Consider the following 22649-nt stretch of genomic DNA (forward strand, 5'->3'; position numbering starts at 1 on the left):
TCAACAACCCGAAATCCCGGAATGGAAATGGGAAAACATTACCATGGATTTCATCACTAAATTGCCAAGGACTGCAAGTGGTTTTGATACTATTTGGGTAATAGTTGATCATCTCACCAAATCAGCACACTTCCTGCCAATAAGAGAAGATGACAAGATGGAGAAGTTAGCACGACTGTATTTGAAGGAAGTCGTCTCCAGACATGGAATACCAATCTCTATTATCTCTGATAGGGATGGCAGATTTATTTCAAGATTCTGGCAGACATTACAGCAAGCATTAGGAACTCGTCTAGACATGAGTACTGCCTATCATCCACAAACTGATGGGCAGAGCAAAAGGACGATACAAATGCTTGAAGACATGCTACGAGCATGTGTTATTGATTTTGGAAACAGTTGGGATCGACATCTACCGTTAGCAGAATTTTCCTACAACAACAGCTACCATTCAAGCATTGAGATGGCGCCGTTTGAAGCACTTTATGGTAGAAAGTGCAGGTCTCCGATTTTTTGGAGTGAAGTGGGGGATAGACAGATTACGGGTCCAGAGATTATACAAGAAACTACCGAGAAGATCATCCAAATTCAACAACGGTTGAAAACCGCCCAAAGTCGACAAAAGAGCTACGCTGACATTAAAAGAAAAGATATAGAATTTGAAATTGGAGAGATGGTCATGCTTAAAGTTGCACCTTGGAAAGGCGTTGTTCGATTTGGTAAACGAGGGAAATTAAATCCAAGGTATATTGGACCATTCAAGATTATTGATCGTGTCGGACCAGTAGCTTACCGACTAGAGTTACCTCAACAACTCGCGGCTGTACATAACACTTTCCACGTCTCGAATTTGAAGAAATGTTTTGCTAAAGAAGATCTCACTATTCCGTTAGATGAAATCCAAATCAACGAAAAACTTCAATTCATCGAAGAACCCGTCGAAATAATGGATCGTGAGGTTAAAAGACTTAAGCAAAACAAGATACCAATTGTTAAGGTTCGATGGAATGCTCGTAGAGGACCCGAGTTCACCTGGGAACGTGAAGATCAGATGAAGAAGAAATACCCGCATCTATTTCCAGAAGATTCGTCAACACCTTCAACAACTTAAAATTTCGGGACGAAATTTATTTAACGGGTAGGTACTGTAGTGACCCGAACTTTTCCATGTTTATATATATTAATTGAGATTGATATTTACATGATTAAATGTTTCCAACATGTTAAGCAATCAAACTTGTTAAGACTTGATTAATTGAAATATGTTTCATATAGACAATTGACCACCCAAGTTGACCGGTGATTCACGAACGTTAAAACTTGTAAAAACTATACGATGACATATATATGGTTATATATATAGTTAACATGATTTTATTATAAGTATGTATCTCATTAGGTATTTTAACAATGAGTTATATACATAAAAATGAGACTATTAATTTAAGAAACTCGAAAACGATATATATAACGATTATCGTTATAACAACGTCTTACTAGGTACATATGAATCATATTAAGATATTGATACACTTGGTTAATTATGTTAAATGATAAGTAAATATATTATTAAGTGTATTAACAATGAAATACATATGTAAAAATAAGACTACTAACTTAATGATTTTGAAACGAGACATATATGTAACGATTATTGTTGTAACAACATTTAATGTATATATATCATATTAAGAGATATTAATACATGATAATATCATGATAATATAATAATTTAAAATCTCATTTGATATTATAAACATTGGGTTAACAACATTTAACAAGATCGTTAACCTAAAGGTTTCAAAACAACACTTACATGTAACGACTAACGATGACTTAACGACTCAGTTAAAATGTATATACATGTAGTGTTTTAATATGTATTTATACACTTTTAAAAGACTTCAATACACTTATCAAAATACTTCTACTTAACAAAAATGCTTACAATTACATCCTCGTTCAGTTTCATCAACAATTCTACTCGTATGCACCCGTATTCGTACTCGTACAATACACAGCTTTTAGATGTATGTACTATTGGTATATACACTCCAATGATCAGCTCTTAGTAGCCCATGTGAGTCACCTAACACATGTGGGAACCATCATTTGGCAACTAGCATGAAATATCTCATAAAATTACAAAAATATGAGTAATCATTCATGACTTATTTACATGAAAACAAAATTACATATCCTTTATATCTAATCCATACACCAACGACCAAAAACACCTACAAACACTTTCATTCTTCAATTTTCTTCATCTAATTGATCTCTCTCAAGTTCTATCTTCAAGTTCTAAGTGTTCTTCATAAATTCTACAAGTTCTAGTTACATAAAATCAAGAATACTTTCAAGTTTGCTAGCTCAATTCCAATCTTGTAAGGTGATCATCCAACCTCAAAAAATCTTTGTTTCTTACAGTAGGTTATCATTCTAATACAAGGTAATAATCATATTCAAACTTTGGTTCAATTTCTATAACTATAACAATCTTATTTCAAGTGATGATCTTACTTGAACTTGTTTTCGTGTCATGATTCTGCTTCAAGAACTTCGAGCCATCCAAGGATCCATTGAAGCTAGATCCATTTTTCTCTTTTCCAGTAGGTTTATCCAAGGAAATTAAGGTAGTAATGATGTTCATAACATCATTCGATTCATACATATAAAGCTATCTTATTCGAAGGTTTAAACTTGTAATCACTAGAACATAGTTTAGTTAATTCTAAACTTGTTCGCAAACAAAAGTTAATCCTTCTAACTTGACTTTTAAAATCAACTAAACACATGTTCTATATCTATATGATATGCTAACTTAATGATTTAAAACCTGGAAACACGAAAAACACCGTAAAACCGGATTTACGCCGTCGTAGTAACACCGCAGGCTGTTTTGGGTTAGTTAATTAAAAACTATGATAAACTTTGATTTAAAAGTTGTTATTCTGAGAAAATGATTTTTATTATGAACATGAAACTATATCCAAAAATTATGGTTAAACTCAAAGTGGAAGTATGTTTTCTAAAATGGTCATCTAGACGTCGTTCTTTCGACTGAAATGACTACCTTTACAAAAACGACTTGTAACTTATTTTTCCGACTATAAACCTATACTTTTTCTGTTTAGATTCATAAAATAGAGTTCAATATGAAACCATAGCAATTTGATTCACTCAAAACGGATTTAAAATGAAGAAGTTATGGGTAAAACAAGATTGGATAATTTTTCTCATTTTAGCTACGTGAAAATTGGTAACAAATCTATTCCAACCATAACTTAATCAACTTGTATTGTATATTATGTAATCTTGAGATACCATAGACACGTATACAATGTTTTCGACCTATCATGTCGACACATCTATATATATTTCGGAACAACCATAGACACTCTATATGTGAATGTTGGAGTTAGCTATACAGGGTTGAGGTTGATTCCAAAATATATATAGTTTGAGTTGTGATCAATACTGAGATACGTATACACTGGGTCGTGGATTGATTCAAGATAATATTTATCGATTTAGTTCTGTACATCTAACTGTGGACAACTAGTTGTAGGTTACTAACGAGGACAGCTAACTTAATAAACTTAAAACATCAAAATATATTAAAAGTGTTGTAAATATATTTTGAACATACTTTGATATATATGTATATATTGTTATAGGTTCGTGAATCAACCAGTGGCCAAGTCTTACTTCCCGACGAAGTAAAAATATGTGAAAGTGAGTTATAGTCCCACTTTTAAAATCTAATATTTTTGGGATGAGAATACATGCAGGTTTTATAAATGATTTACAAAATAGACACAAGTACGTGAAACTACATTCTATGGTTGAATTTTCGAAATCGAATATGCCCCTTTTTATTAAGTCTGGTAATCTAAGAATTAGGGAACAGACACCCTAATTGACGCGAATCCTAAAGATAGATCTATTGGGCCTAACAAACCCCATCCAAAGTACCGGATGCTTTAGTACTTCGAAATTTATATCATATCCGAAGGGTGTCCCGGAATGATGGGGATATTCTTATATATGCATCTTGTTAATGTCGGTTAGCAGGTGTTCACCATATGAATGATTTTTATCTCTATGTATGAGATGTGTATTGAAATATGAAATCTTGTGGTCTATTGTTACGATTTGATATATATAGGTTAAACCTATAACTCACCAACATTTTTGTTGACGTTTAAAGAATGTTTATTCTCAGGTGAATATTAAGAGCTTCCGCTGTTGCATACTAAAATAAGGACAAGATTTGGAGTCCACGTTTGTATGATATTGTGTAAAAACTGCATTCAAGAAACTGATTTCGATGTAACATATTTGTATTGTAAACCATTATGTAATGGTCGTGTGTAAACAGGATATTTTAGATTATCATTATTTGATAATCTACGTAAAGTTTTTTTTTTTTTTTTAACCTTTATTTATGAAATAAAGGTTATGGTTTGTTTTAAAAATGAATGCAGTCTTTGAAAAACGTCTCATATAGAGGTCAAAACCTCGCAACGAAATCAATTAATATGGAACGTTTTTAATCAATAAGAACGGGACATTTCAGAAAAAAAAAGAACTCCTTTTAACCCCACTCACCTCCACCACTCACCACCTACTCCATTTCACTTCCAATTTTCTTCCCAATTCTCTCTCAAAACACACACACTCTTCCATGAACGTCTAAGTTACTATTTTTCCAGCAAAAATTATCAAATACAAGCTTTGGTTATTACCTATAATCATCATAAAAACAATTACTCAAGAACACATCAAGAACACTTCCAAGTTTACAAGTTTACTTCCAAGTTTCCTAATCCATTCCAAGCAATCATCTAAGATCAAGAAACCTTTGTTATTTACAGTAGGTTATCTTTCTAAATCAAGGTAATATTCATATTCAAGCTTTGATTCAATTTCTATAACTATAACTATCTTAATTCGAGTAATAATCTTACTTGAACTTGTTTTTGTGTCATGATTCTATTTCAAGAACTTCCAAGCCATCAAAGATCCTTTGAAGCTCAAGTTATTTTTTCATCATTTCCAGTAGGTTTACCTAGTAAACTTGAGGTATTAATGATGTTCATAACATCATTCAATTCATATATATAAAACTACCTTATTCGAAGGTTTAAACTTGTAATCACTAGAACATAGTTTAGTTAATTCTAAACTTGTTCGCAAACAAATGTTAATCCTTCTAAATTGACTTTTAAAATCAACTAAACACATATTCTATATCTATATGATATGCTAACTTAATGATTTAAAACCTGAAAACACGAAAAACACCGTAAAACCGGATATACGCCGTCGTAGTAACACCGCGGGATGTTTTGGGTTAGTTAATTAAAAACTATGATAAACTTTGATTTAAAAGTTTTTCTTCTGGGAAAATGATTTTTTTTATGAACATGAAACTATATCCAAAAATCATGGTTAAACTCAAAGTGGAAGTATGTTTTCCAAAATGGTCATCTAGACGTCGTTCTTTCGACTGAAATGACTACCTTTACAAAAACGACTTGTAACCTATATTTTCGACTATAAACTTATACTTTTTATATTTAGATTGATAAACTTAAGCTCAATATGAAACCATAGCAACTTGAATCACTCAGAACGGATTTAAAACGAAGAAGTTATGGGTAAAACAAGATTGGATATTTTTGCTTGTTGTAACTACGTAAAAATTGGTAACAAATCTATATTAATCATATCCTAGCTAACTCATATTGTATTATACATGTATTCTAATATATTATGTAATCTTGAGATACCATAGACACGTATGCAAATGTTTTGACATATCATATCGACCCATGTATATATATTATTTGGAAAAACCATAGACACTCTATATGCAGTAATGTTGGAGTTAGCTATACAGGGTTGAGGTTGATTCTAAAAATATATATACTTTGAGTTGTGATCTAGCCTGAGACATGTATACACTGGGTCGTGGAATGATTCAAGATAATATATATCGATTTATTTCTGTACATCTAACTGTGGACAACTAGTTGTAGGTTACTAACGAGGACAACTGACTTAATAAACTTAAAACAGTAAAACGCATTAAAAATGTTGTAAATATATTTTGAACATACTTTGATATATATGTACATATTTGTTATAGGTTCGTGAATCGACCAATGGCCAAGTCTTACTTCCCGACGAAGTAAAAATTTGTGAAAGTGAGTTACAGTCCCACTTTTAAAATCTAATATTTTGGGATGAGAATACATGCAGTTTTATAAATGTTTTACGAAATAGACACAAGTAAATGATACTACATTATATGGGTGAATGATCGAAGCCAAATATGCCCCTTTTTGCTTGGTAACCTAAGAATTAGTAAACCGATCTACTAATTGACGCGAATCCTAAAGATAGATCTATTGGGCCTAACGAACCCCATCCATGGTTGCGGATGCTTTAGTACTTCGATGTTGTTTTATCATGTCTGATAGATTTCCCGGAATGATAGGGGATATTCTTATATGCATCTTGTTAATGTCGGTTACCAGGTGTTCACCATATGAATGATTTTTATCTCTATGTATGGGATGTATATTGAAATATGAAATCTTGTGGTCTATTATTACAATTTGATAAATATATAGGTTAAACCTATAATTCACCAACATTTTTGTTGACGTTTAAAGCATGTTTATTCTCAGGTGATTATTAAGAGCTTCCGCTGTTGCATGCTAATATATGGACAAGATTTGGTGTCAGCATGCTTGTATAATATTGTTTAAAACTGTATTCGAGATTTATTTTGTTGTAACATATTAATATTGTAAACCAATATGTATTGGTAGTGTGTAAGCGTGATATTTTTAGATTATCATTTCTGGATAATCTAGGTGGTGTCTTTTTAACCTTGTCGATAAAATAAAGGTTATGGTTTGTTTTAAAAACGAATGCAGTCTTTGAAAAACGTCTCATATAGAGGTCAAAACCTCGCAACGAAATCAAGTAATATGGAAAGTTTATAATCGATATGAACGGGACATTTCATGATAGTGATATATATATATATATATATATATATATATATATATATATATATATATATATATATATGAAGATACCTGAAGGATTTAAGGTATCAGAAGCAACCAATGCAAAACCCAAAGATATGTACTCAATTAAGTTACAAAGGTCTTTATATGGGTTGAAACAATCCGATCGCATGTGGTATAACGATTAAGTGATTACTTGATAAGCAAAGGGTATACCAATATTCTTATTTGCCCATGTGTTTTCATTAAGAAAACAACATCCGGATATGTGATCATAGTTGTTTATGTTGATGATCTTAACATCATAGATACAAATAAAGAGATCCATGAAGCCATTCAACTTCTAAAGAAAGAATTTGAAATGAAAGATCTCGGAAAAACCAAGTATTGCCCTGGTTTACAAATTGAGCATATGCCTAATGGTTTACTTGTACATCAAACAACATTTACTGAAAGGATTTTGAAACATTTCAATATGGACAAGGCAAAACCATTAAGTACTCCTATGGTTATTAGATCACTCAATGTTGAAGCTGATCCATTTCGTCCATGTGAAGATCATGAAGATATTCTTGGACCACAAGTACCATATCTTAATGCAATTGGAGCTCTTATGTATCTCACAAATTGTACAAGACCTGACATTTCTTTTGCAGTTAATTTGTTGGCAAGGTTCAGCTCTGCTCCTACCAAAAGACACTGGAATGGGATCAAACACATATTTCGATACCTTTGAGGAACTACTGATTTAGGATTATTTTATTCTAATGAATCAAAACAAGATTTGGTTGGTTATGCAGATGCATGTTATTTATCTGATCCACATAAAGCTAAATCTCAAACTGGATATGTATTCCTAAATGGAGGTACGGCAATATCATGGCGTTCTAAAAAACAAACACTTGTTGCTACATCATCAAATCATGCCAAAGTGATTGCATTACATGAAGCTACTCGGGAATGTTTTTGGTTGAGATCAATGTCACAACTCATTACTAATTCTTGTGGACTAGAACGCGATAAAAATCCAACAACTATCTATGAAGATAATGCAGCATGTATAACACAAATGAAAGAAGGGTACATCAAAAGTGACTGAACAAAACACATACCTCCTAGATTCTTCTCATACACTCAAAATCTCATTAAGGACAACCAGATTGAAATGATATATGTGCAATCCAGCAAAAACTCTGCTGATCTTTTCATGAAAGCACTTCCAACTGCTATTTTCAGAACACACGTTCATAACATTGACATGAGACATGTTCAAAATATGTAACAGCTGAAGTGATGTCTACTTGAGGGGGAGTCAACTCCATGCTGCACTCTTTTTCCCTTAGCTAAATTTTTTTCCCACTGGGTTTTCTTTAGCAAGGTTTTTAACGAGGCAGTAATTTATAGTTGATCTTCAACAAAACAAAATTGCTATCCAAGAGGGAGTGTTATAATAATAATAATAATAATAATAATAATAATAATAATAATAATAATAATAATATAGATATGGATAGTCAATTTTGGTGTATACATATAGTCAATTTTGGTACATAAAGTATGTATTTTTATATTGAGATTTTAGGCTATAAATACTTATGAATGCAAGCATTAAACTTGTACCATTTCTCACACTTACAAAGTGTTTCTTTCTTTCTCTCCATTATCATCTTTGTTCTTACACTTCATTATTAGTATTCTTAATCAAGAATCAAACCACTAAAGGTAGTTATAAGCCTACTGAATTATAACATAAATATAATAATAACACTTATAATAACATTTATAAACCAATTCCTGTTAATGATTTGATGGAAGTTTTCAAGGTGAAGTCAGATCAGAGAAGTAGAGAACTCGAGGCGTGACACGGAGATGATTTTGCATTTAAATTTCGTTAACTTTATTAATAATAAATAAATATAAAATGGATACTAGGTATAAACAGGCTGGACTTTTTTTTGGGCGTAAACGGGTTTGTCATAAGGAATCTGCATCAAAAAGGGTCGATTAACGCTGATATGAAGACGATCTTATGAAGGTATCTCAAATTTTTACATCGTGATTCTTGAATTTTAATCAATTTATCAACTAACCATTAATCAACGTTTATTTTTTTCGATTTATATAAAAAAAATATTTTGAATTTCATCACTTTGAATAGAAAATATCGTCTTCCTTTTTTGCAGTCAATCGTTGGACTTGAAAAGTTAGGGTTAGGCAGTCAATCGTTAGACTTGAAAAATGGGGATGTAGTTTTCATGTTCATAAGGTTGGTTTGTTTTTTCTTCTAATTCTGACCTGGTTGATGCAAGCTGTTACTACTATGGTGTGATGAGTTTCCAGCCATAATCTAGATGCCTCTATTCCAGCTGCCATCTAGATGTTCAACGTTGCCAGCTTTGAACAACTCATATGGAAGTAGCAAAGTTGAATACGATGACGGTCGCCCACCTTCTCTGTTCACACAACACCTTCCTCGTTCACATCATTCCACCGCCACCAAAGTTTTAGTATAAATAGAGGTTGAAACTTCAATTATAAATCATCCCAAAATCACTCAGAGAAGTGTAATTATAACCTAGATAGTGTGTGTGAGTTTGAGAGTTTTTAGAGTTTTGTAAATACTCGTGTAATCTATTCTTGTGAGTAATAGTGTTATTTTCTCTCAAATTTATATCTCCCAACGTCCAGGCGATCCTCTCTTCCCAACAAGTGGTATCAAGAGCTTGGTTAGAGAAGTTGGTCGAGTTTTGGGTTTTCTGAAGTTATCTCAAAATTCAATTTTGAGTGTACCATTGGATTCTTCTCGTCGAACCGAGTCCAACGCAAAAAACGGTGACTTAAACGGAGTTATAACGAGTCTAGAAAACGCGGTCAAAGTTTGGTCAACTCGCCGGAGAAGACGACCGGTGCCTGAATTTTCGCCGGAGAAGAAAGTCCTGTAGCAATTCACTGTAGCAGATGGCGGCACTGTAGCACGTTCCTGTAGCAGTACTGTAGCAATTCTGAAATTTTACAATTTGGTCCCTGAAATTTTCAGAATTTCATTTTTTTTTTGTTCCTGAAGATTATAAAAATTATAATTTTACCCCGTAAGTGGAATTTAAGCCGCGAAGTGTCTATTCCACCATTTTTAACCGTTCCAGACGTAACGGTGATCTCTATTTTCTACAATTCAACCCCGTTTGTGTTGAAAATTATTTGTAATGTGATAATGTCCATTGAAGAGTCAACATCATCTTCGGGAGCTATGATTATACTCACAGCCATAAACTACACGTTGTGGAAACCTCGGATGGAAGATCTCTTCAGTTGTAAGGATTTATTCGATCCTATTAAATTGAAGGGTATAGACCCTGATTCTGCTAAAGAGATAGATTGGAAGAAATTAAACCGAAAAACTACTGGTCAGATCCGTCAATGGATTGATCATAGTGTCTTTCACCATGTTGCACAAGAGACAGACGCATATGTCCTCTGGAAAAAGTTGGTGGACATGTACCAGGCCAAGACTGCTCATAATAAAGCCCTGCTGATGAGGCGTTTAGTCAACATGAAGCTCAAAAGTGGAACTTCAGTTGCCGAGCATATCAGTGAGTTCCAGAGCTTGGTCAACCAGTTATTGTCTGTAGAGATGCCTCTTGGTGATGAAGTTCAGGCGCTGTTGCTACTTAGTTCTCTTCTCGATAGTTAGGAAACGCTGGTCGTAACACTCAGCAACTCAGCTCTGAATGGCAAACTTAACATGTCAATGGTCAAGGATGCCCTATTCAGTGAAGAGGCAAGGAGAAAAGACATGGGCACAGATCAGACCCATGCCTTTGTCACAGAGAATTGGGGGAGACAACGAATGAGTAGCAAAAATAAATGGAGAGGCAGAAGCAAGAGCAGAGGCAGGTCAGCTGATAGCAGAAAACCAACATATAAATGCCATCGTTGTGGATTAGAGGGACATATGAAAAAGAGCTGCTATAGATTGAAAGAGGAACAAGGTCAAAGCAGTTCACGGCCGAAGAATAAGGGTGGAGAAACATTAGTGACTATCTCTGGTGATGTAGCTTATTGTTCAACTCATGATGAGACATGCCTTCACGTCTCACGAGAAGAAATAGAATGAGTGGTAGATACTGCAGCTTCCTACCACGTGACTCCATATAAGGAATACTTCACAACATACAAAGCTGGTAACTTTGGAGCTGTGAAGATGGGAAATTTCAGTTTCGCTGAGATTGTCGAAATTGATGATGTCAAGATAAAGACAAGTTCTGGGGGCACAATCACACTGTAGGATGTCCGCCATGTGCCAGATCTTCTCCAAAAACTACTTTCTAGAGTAGCTTTAGACAAACATGAAATGTCCCGTTCATATCGATTATAAACGTTTCATATTAATTGATTTCCTTGCGAGGTATTGACCTCTATATGAGACGTTTTTCAAAGACTGCATTCGATTTTTAAAACAAACCATAACCTTTATTTTATGGATAAAGGTTTAAAATATTATGACGTTTATCAAACAATGATAATCTAAAATATAGCGTTTTCACATGACCATTACATAATGGTTTACAATAATATTACACAACAATATAAGTCTTCGAATGCAGTTTTTAAACAATATTATACAAGCATGCAGACTCCAATCTTGTCTTTATTTAGTATGCAATAGCGGAGGCTCTTAATAATCACCTGAGAATAAACATGCTTTAAACGTCAACAAAAATGTTGATGAGTTATAGGTTTAACCTATATATTTATCAATTCGTAATAATAGACCACAAGATTTTCAATTTCCATTTTCAATAACATGCAAACTGCATAAAAATCATTCATATGATGAACACCTGGTAACCGACCTTAACAAGATGCATATAGAATATCCCCATCATTCCGGGACTCTCATCGGACATGATAAGTCGAAGTACTAAAGCACCCGTAACTCGGATGAGGCTTGTTGGGCCAAATAGATCTATCTTTAGGATTCGCGTCAATTGGTGGCAATTATAATAAACACCAATTCTTAGGATATCAAGCTAAAAAAGGGCATTTTGGTTCGATAATTCAACATAGAATGTAATTTTTTTGATCACTTGTGTCTATTTCGTAAAACATTTATAAAACTGTATGTATTCTCATCCCAAAAATAATAGATTTTAAAAGTGGGACTATAACTCACTTTCACAGATTTTTTACTTTGCCGGTAATAAGACTTGGCCACTGGTCGATTCACGAACCTATAACAATATATACATATATATCAAAGTATGATCGAAATATATTCACAACATTTTTTATTACGTTTTAATGATTTAAGTTTTTTAAGTTAGCAGTCCATCATTAGTAATCTACAACTAATTGTCCACAGCTAATAGTACAGAAATAAATCAATATATATTATCTCGAATCAATCCACGACCCAGTGTATACAAGTCTCAGGCTAGATCACAATTCAAAGTATATATATTTTTGGAATTAACCTCAACCCTGTATAGGGAACTCTAGCATTACAGTATATAGAGTGTCTATGTTTGTTCCAAATAATATATAAAGATGACATCGATATGATATGTCAAAACATTGTATACATGTCTATGGTCTATCAAGGTTACATAATATGTTAGAGTACATGTACAATACAATATAAGTTATTTAAGTTATGGTTAGAATAGATTTGTTACAAATTTCACGTAGCTACAACAAGCAAAAATATCAAATTTGTTTTACCCATAACTTCTTCGTTTTAAATCCGTTTTGAGTGATTCAAGTTGCTATGGTTTCATAATGAACTGAAATTTATGAAACTAAACAGAAAAAGTATAACTTTATAGTCAGAAATACAGGTTACAAGTCATTTTTTTAAGAGGTAGTCATTTCAGTCGAAAGAACGACGTCTTGATAACCATTTTGAAAAACATACTTCCACTTTGAGTTTAACCATGATTTTTGGATATAGTTTTATGTTCATAAGAAAAATCATTTTCCCAGAAGGACAACTTTTAAATCAAAGTTTATCATAGTTTTTAATTATCTAACCCAAAACAGCCCGCGGTTTTACTACGACGGCGTATGTCCGGTTTTACGGTGTTCATCGTGTTTTCAGGTTTTAAATTATTAAGTTAGCATATCATATAGATATAGAACATGTGTTTAGTTGATTTTAAAAGTTAAGTTAGAAGAATTAACTTTGTTTGCGAACAAGTTTAGAATTAACTAAACTATGTTCTAGTGATTACAAGTTATAATCTTTGAATAAGATAGTTTTATACTTCCAGTAGTTATAATCTAGCTTCAAAGGATCTTGGATGGCTTGAAAGTTCTTGAAGTAGAATCATGACATGAAAACAAGTTCAAGTAAGATTATCACTCGAATTAAGATTGTTATAGTTATAGAAATTTGTCACGACCCGGAAAATTTCGACTAATTTTAAACGAAACTCTCGATACGATTTAATATTTTTGACACAATAAGCGAAGTCCGTTATGTTGCGTCTCAAAAATTTTAAACTCTTTTATTTCATTCATTTAACCTCGACCAGTTTCGACGATTCACGAACAATAAATTGTAAATAGATATGTGTGTGTGTATATATAAATGGTTGTAAATATAATTTAAAATATTATATGTTATTGCTATTAAAATTTATTTATGTAAAATAAAATAAAAATATGATACTATGATAATTATTATTTAGAACATATCTTATATATAAATAAAGTATATTAAATATATATTTTGTGATTCGAATTTATTTAGTAAACGATAGTTGCACTCGTTTGACATTCGATTGATACTAAACAAGTTAAAATACGAAATTATGAAAATTTAATAATAAGTGTAGTCTGTAATTAAGATATATAAATTTTAGACTCACCAAAAATATATTTAAATACATTAAGTTAAATTTTAAAGCTCCGTATATGTTACTTGGGATTGGGTGCTATTAATTGATCTATTTTTTTTTAATGAGTGATGATTGAGATAAATAATGTATTAAAAATATGAGATTTTTCTGAATATTTTTATCCTCCACTAAATAATGAAGCACGAAATTCCATCCGTGAAGAAACTGACAAAGAGAGGCGGCTAAATTAAATATCTGTTACTGTGTTTGAATGATTCAATTGATATTATTATTCGTTACTTTTTCAATTCAGTTACACAGCTGTTCTCAATTGAGTTTTACACGTTTTTAACTCTAGATATTTATCAAGTACTATACTTGTCTCCACTTAATATTCTAAACTTATTATATATCTATACATTCCATTCAATTTCATAAAATGGGTATATATCTGTTTACTTCCTTCGATTTCCAACTTACAACTTGCTCTTCCTCTTAAACCAAGAACCACTCCAAAATTTAACCATCTTCACTGTTGCGGTTCTAGTTTTTAGTTTCTGGGTCACCATACGAACCATCATCAAACCATAACCACTATCATCGATTGTTATCATCATTCGACAACTATCATTCTGGTTCTACTTCGAAAATATATCACCACCACCATCTTCATTTTCGTGACTGCTATTACTGTTATTAAGATCATGACCTGCTACTGCCTTGTTTCATTTGTGATACTGTTTTAGATCGAAACCTTTTAAGAACCAACATCATCACCATCATCGATTACTAATATCTATGCCTATTTCGGATTCAAGCTAAAATTGGTTGTTGTTCAAAACCTAAAGTGAACAAAACCACCACCTTCAACTTTTATTTTGGGTTCATGTCATGAACAAACCCACACCATATCGCCATCTTTCTTCTTCGACTTACCACCATAACAATCACCGCTATTAAAACACCCTCACCACCATCGTGAACTCACCATCAACACAACCATAACCATTAAACTTTCTTTGTGTTTCTTCTTGTTCAGTTTCTGTCGAACCAGACCACAAAACGAACACCATTTGCAACTACCACTGCTGCCGTTTGGTGTGTTTTCTAGCCACTAAAACCGGCACTCTAAACCGCTCAACCACACCCATGAACGTTATTATTGCAGCTGCTAATGATTTCTGTTTCAATCTTCAACAAGCCACCTGCGACTCATCTTGTTCCTGCAACTATGTTTTAATTCTATTACTCGATCTATACTGTTTCTACTTTGACGAAGAAGGATTTAGATAATGATAATGATTCCACGTTCCTTTTGACCGACATATACTCAACAACTAACCCACTTGTTTATCAAGAAAAAGGAGACACTTTTTATTAGTTTAATCCTTTTAACCTAATCAAGGATTTTACTGGAAGAAACATTATCTCGTGTAATGGGCAGATCTTTATTAAACGGGCTGGGTACTTTCTCTCTTTTGGGCTTGCTTAAGTTCGTGGGCCTAATACTAGGATTACTAAAACGTTGCAGTTGCTATAATTTGTTTCTATCATCATAATGATGATAATTAGATGAGAAATTTTGATGATAATAGTAAAATGAAAATGAATGATAACGTTGTGATGATGGACGAGTAGGATCGTGATGTATGAGATGAGGGTTCGATGATGATATAGATAAATGATGCTCGATAATATGAAGATATTAAGAGATGAATAAATAATAAAATGATACATTGTAATTATGATTTCGATAATGACAGAGATATTAGATGATTAATAAAGATGATTAAGAATAGGATTAGATGGTGATGATGATTCATTAAGGATGATTTGATGATTATGAAGTTATGATGGGTGTTGAAGAAGATGCAGTGAAGTTTTAACGATAGAGATGATGGTAATGGAGGATGCGAAGATGTCGACGATGATATGATGTATGATGGAGATTTTTATAATGATTTAAGAGTAGAATTGTGATTAGCAGAATGGGATCATGATGATAACAAGATACTTAACCGAGATGTTTAAAGCAGATGATGATTAGATTAGGATTAGGAAAAGATAATGATATTGATTATGTAAAATGATGACGAAATGCTCAAATGAAACGATAAGTGTTTGATGATGATGAACTAGTTAATCATGCGGGATAAGACCAAAATAAATCTTTGGTTCATTGATTTAAAGGTGTTAACGGGTTAGCGGGACGTCGCGGGTTCAAACCCGGACTTGAGAAATTTTTAAGGGTTACTTCTTTGAGGTAGTTACATATTTTTATTATTAATATTATCTTATTATTAATATTATTATTATTATTGTTATTATTATTAACATTAATTACTATCAAGTATTTTTTATATGTACTATTAGTATTAAGAGTTAGGATCATAATTATTGTAAAAATAATACAACTTTTTATTATTTATCATCATTAATATTTTTATTATCATTATTAATATTTTTATTATCATTATTATTATTATTATTAATATTAACATTATTATTAATATTTTTAATATTATTACTATCAATACTTTTACCATTATTATTATTAGAATTATATTAATATTATTATTATTATCAATATTACTAGTAATAATATTATTATTACAATCAAAGTTAGATATATAAAAATATACTTAATAAGACTATACTTTATAAATTATTTTATTTAAATTATATAAAGTAAATATATTTAAGTTAATAATGAAACACATGAATTACTAAAAAGACTTATATTAATAATAATACATAAATTTATTTGACTTAAATTATAGGTGTTAATATATATATATATACATGATATAGGTTCGTGAATCCGAGGCCAACCCTACAATTGTTCAAAGTGGTTATCTGTATTTTTACTACAAAATACAATATGTGAGTTTCATTTTCTCCCATGTAATTGCTTTTGCAATATATTTTTGGGCTGAGAATACATGCGCTGCTTTTATAAATATTTACGAAATAGACACAAGTACTTAAAAATATATTCTACGTTGAGTTGTACCACTGACATATTTCCCTGTAGCTTGGTAACTACTATTTACATGGGTATTGTAAACGCGAACCCTGTTGATAGATCTATAGGGCCTGACAACCCCAACCGGACTGGACGACCAGTATTCAACGGTTGCACAGTACTTCATTTTGTAGGCTACACTTGGTACAGTGTAGTGAGATTTCATAATAAAGGGAATATGCGACGTTGATTAATAGTTAAGTATGGTTACCAAGTGCTCAACCACTTAGAATACTTTACATACACTTGCGAGTGTATTATGTTTATAAACTGAAATCTTGTGGTCTATTAATATATTGAAATGATTGTTATGATAAACCTATGAACTCACCAACCTTTTGGTTGACACTTTTAAGCATGTTTATTCTCAGGTACGAATTAAGTCTTCCGTTGTGCATTTGCTCATTTTAAAGATACTATATGGAGTCGTTCATGGCATGTAAAGTTTAGTACCTCGCAATGGGACCATATGTTGAAGACTTCGTCCAGGTGGATAAGGTCGGGGTCTTTACAGGTGGTATCAGAGCATTGGTCCTAGCGAATCAGGTCTTGCATTAGTGTGTCTAACTGATAGTTATGATGCATTAGCAAGTCTGGACTTCGACCTTAGCTGCATATTATAAGTATTGTTTATCATTCCTAGTGGAAAATTACCTGCTTATCATTCCTAAGTCTAGACACGACTTCCTGCACTTATTTGATAGATAGTGTACAGATAAATTTATATCTTAGCGTATCTGTTACTGTAGACTTTATCTGACACGTTTCCTTAAATCCCTTCGTAATCTATGGGATCTTCTGTACTATGTATAGGTATTCTATATAATTAGAATATCATCCGATATCCGAAAATCATTTCTGTAATGACCTGGATTTTTCCTATCATTTTATACCTATGAGATTAATATTCACATAAATTAAACCTTACCAACATGATAAGTAATCTAAATTGTTGAGATTTATGTTTTTAAAAAGAGTTTTACACAACGTTTGACCGTCCAATTTGACCGATGATATCACGAACTATATAACAAACGATAATTATACGTTGGTGTATATATATGTATTTATATATATTTAACATGATCTAAGAATGGTTTAACATCTCATTGTGTACTAATAACAATAAGTTATAAGTATACTTTGAGACTACTAACTTAAGTTTTCAAAATGATAACTATACGTAACGTTATTTGACATATATACCTTTAACCTATAATACTTATACAAGTATCGTATAAATATGTATTTAATCACTTTTAAAGGACTTATATACATAAAACAATATAAGTATATTTACAAAAGATAGCTATATTTGAATTCTCGTTCCGTTTCCTCAAAATTTCTACACGTATACCTAGAGTATATGTACTTGTATCATACCCAGCTCCTATACGTATTTACTATTAGTATATACACATCACAATCACTTTATTAGCAGCCATGAGTCAGCCAATTTTGGATCTTAGCATGCATGATTAATCAATTTGGCATATTACAAGACTTTTACGCAATATTACAAATTTATACATCTTTTCACCACCATTTATACTCCATTCCAATTACATTTTTACTACACATTTTCTCTAACCAAAAACACACTCTTAGGAACCTTAAGTGTTCTTCACAATCTCAACAAATAACCATGAAGATCTAGCTTCAAAAACAAGCCTTAATCATCATAATAAATCCCTTACAAGAAAACTTCAATAATCCTTCCAAAAATACAAGTTTACTTCCAACCTTTTGATCCAACTCCACCACTCTTTTGGTTCTATGATTTTTCTCATCTTTTACAGTAAATTTGACCAAGTAACTTGAGGTAGTAACCTTGTTCATAACCTTATTCGATTCATATTTATATAGCTATCTTATTTTGTGTTGTAAAATTTTAACAACAAGAACATAGTTTGAATGATTTCAAACTTGTTTGTAAACTAAATAGATCCTTCTAACTTAACTTTTAAAACACTTCAAGACCTGTAATATATCATAATGATATGCTAACTTAACAAGATATAACTTGGTTTTACAAAGAACATCTTAAAAACTGAATCTACGTCGTCGGAGTGCAACCGGGGGCTGTTTTGGGTTGGATAATTAAAAACCATCTTAAGCTTTGAATTGGAGGTTCATGTTCTGGAAAAATGATATTTCTTATGAATATGTTAACACATAAAAATTTCATGGTTTAACTCAAAGTGTAAGTATTTTTAGAAAAATGATCATTAAATGTTGTTTTTATGATGGAAAATTATCACTTTCATAAGTTTCACCAAAGTTTGACCTATAACCTGTGATTTCGAATACAACCTAAGGTATTTTCAGTTCATATTCTTAAAATTTGACTCGATCCAAGGAAGTGGCAAGTTGAACCAACAAAAACGGAGTTGTAATGAAGAAACTACGACTAAAACAAGATCGGGTATCCGAAGCTAGTTTAGCTACGAAATATTTGGAGAAAAATTAAATTAATCATATATTTCTAATTAATATGATATTTCATATATATTTACTTATGATTTGATTTTATATATTTCAGGACCACCCGTAAGCAACACGAGAAGATTAATCATAAGACCTCATGATTGTACGCAACACGTCATTTGACAACACGGTACTTTATGTACGCAACACGTCACTTGATAACATGGTACCATGGGTCGAGATTAATTCTGATCAATACGAATACGATGGGGTCTTTATTTATTTTATTTAAGCAACTAATTGTGGACCACTAACATCGGACTGCTAACTACGGACTAAGAAAATATTAAAAGTATTAAAAGTATATATATATATATATATATATATATATATAACGATTACTTAAAAAGAAAATATGTTGATATATTATATATATGGTTAGTTTCGTGATATCTATCGGAGACCAAGTCGTGATAAATACCTTCAAGGCAAAAGTGAGTATATAGTCCCACTTTTAAACTCTAAATATTTCAGGATGAGAATACATGCATTTTATGATTTATGTTATGGACACAAGTGATTAAAAATATATATTCTACGTTAAGTTGTACCACTAGCATACTTCCCTGTAACTTGGTAACTATTATTTACATGAGGTATTGTAAACGCGAATCCTGTTGATAGATCTATCGGGCCTGACAACCCCAACCGTACTGGACGACCAGTATTCAACGGTTGCACAGTACTTCGTTTCGGTGACTACACTTGATACGGTGTAGTAAGATTTCATAATAAAGGGAATATGCGACGTTGATTAAATGTTAAGTATGGTTATCAAGTGCTCAACAACTTAGAATATTTTTATTAAAATGTTTATATATGAAATCTTGTGGTCTATATTTATAACGCTGCCGGCATTAAACCTATATCTCACCAACTTTATGTTGACGTTTTAAGCATGTTTATTCTCAGGTGATAACTAAAAGCTTCCGCTGCAACATGTTGAATTTAAGCAAGATCTTGAGTATGCATATTTGTGTCAAAAATAAAACTGCATATCGGAGGATTTGTAATGTAAAATATGTTGGAAGTCGTATTGTTATTATCACATGTAAAGTTTGTAAGTCTAAGATTATCGCTAAACGATAATCATTATTAAGTTGTTTAAACCTTGTATTTGTAATAAAAGCTATGGTTTGTATTGTAAAAACGAATGCAGTTTTTGAAAAATGTCGCATATAGAGGTCAATACCTCGCGATGAAATCATATGTTATTGTATTTGTCCTTATGGTTAAGGTCGGGTTATGACAGGTGGTATCAGAGCGTTGGTCTTAGAGAACCAGAAAATTTGTATTAGTGTGTCTTATCGAGTTTGTTAGGATGCACTAGTGAGTCTGGACTTTGACCGTGTTTGATTTAGAAAACTATTGCTTATCCTTGTTGGTTGAAAATTAATATGTAAATATTATGTGATACTAACATGCTAGTTGTTATGTGATAGATGTCTAGCTTAGAACTTGTTATCACATTCAGCGACTTCGAACCAGAATCTTCAGATGGTGTTCCAGTCATTAACCTATCCGATGATGAAAACGACACCTTTGGGGAAGACTCACAAGTTTCGGATGAATCAATTGAAGAGGAACCGGAAGGTGATCCTGAGGAGGAAGAAATACAGGAAATTACGAAAGACAAGTTCGAACGAGGAAAGAAACGAAAGGCTACTGAATTGGAAAATCCAAATCCCGAGTTTAGAGAGGATGTTGTGGCACCAACTCCACCAGATACTTCCACACCTATTCCCGCTATTCCTATTAGTTCTATCCCGGCATCCAGTTCTTCAGCCCCTCAGCCAAAACGCAGGGAGACAACCATGATAACCTTTAAGCGATTCCTTTGAACACAAACGCTTTTGGTTAAATGATACGCTGTTGTTTTAAACCATGGGATCATATAACGTTTTGTATAATATTACTAGTGTGGTTTGCTTAATGTTTGATGTAAGATAAGCATATGTAAAATAGTGAAGTGTGAAATGCAATAATTTTTCATGGTTGAGTATTATTTGGGTGATAGTAATTGATTTTCGTACTAAGCTATTAAGTATGAACTTTAACGGGTAGGTACTACCCTAGGTATAATTATAAAATGCTAATAAGAAGAAAAGGCTTTTATAATAATAACTGGTTCATATTATTAATAAGGTACGATGTACTGTAAATACATACTATATCTATAATATTCCATGTGAATAATTATTTTTTTTCCATTTTTATTGAAGATTATGGCGCGATTGAACCGAATGACGGAACAAGAAATTCAGGAACTCATCAATAAGCGAGTGAACGACAGAATGTTATGGGTCGAGGCTGCAAGAGGTGCTGCAGTTAACCCAAATCCTCGTGTGGGATGCACTTACAAAACTTTTCAAGGTTGCAAGCCCTCATCATTCAGTGGAACAGAAGGACCGGTCGGTTTAACCCGGTGGATCGAAAAGATTGAGTCTGTGTTTAAAATCAATGGTTGTATTGAGAAGGACATGACCAAGTATGCATCATGCACCTTACAAGATAGTGCACTTATGTGGTGGAAAAACTATGTGAAGGCCATAGGAGGAGATGTAGCTTATGATACTCCCTGGGAAGAATTCAAAACAATGCTAATCAACGAATATTGTCCAAGGAACGAGGTTAGGAAGTTGGAAGCTGAATTACGAAGCCTGAAAGTTTTTGGTACTGAACTCACCAACTACAATCAGCGATTCATGGAATTGGCTTTGCTATGTCCCGAATTGGTACCAACCGAAGAACGGAAGATTGAACTGTACAAAGACGGTTTGCCTAAAAAGATCAAGGCAAATGTTACAGCATCCAAACCCAAGACTATTCATGAAGCTATCACCATGGCGAACGAGTTGATGGACCAGATTATTCTGGATAAGAACACCGATGTCAAGACATCAGGAAACAAAAGAAAGTGGGAAGGTAATCATCAACAATCCAACAAGAAACAAGAAACCACGCAAGGTGCGGGTAGCGGTTCGAACTCAGGTTACAATGGACGAAATCCTTTATGTAACAGATGCCACAAACATCACTCTGGTTATTGTAATGTGGTGTGCAACAATTGTAATCGAAAAGGTCATCTTGCTGAAGATTGTAGGGTTCCCGCTACAAATACAAACGGTACCAAGACTCCTGCCACCAATGCAAATAGAACTGCCTTGGCCACTGTTACTTGTTATGGGTGTGGGAAATAGGGTCACTATAAGAGTCAGTGCTCGAATCCAGAGAAGAATAACGGATCTG

The sequence above is a fragment of the Rutidosis leptorrhynchoides genome, chromosome 8 (genome assembly GCF_046630445.1).
Source record: "Rutidosis leptorrhynchoides isolate AG116_Rl617_1_P2 chromosome 8, CSIRO_AGI_Rlap_v1, whole genome shotgun sequence".
Lineage (NCBI taxonomy): Eukaryota > Viridiplantae > Streptophyta > Magnoliopsida > Asterales > Asteraceae > Rutidosis > Rutidosis leptorrhynchoides.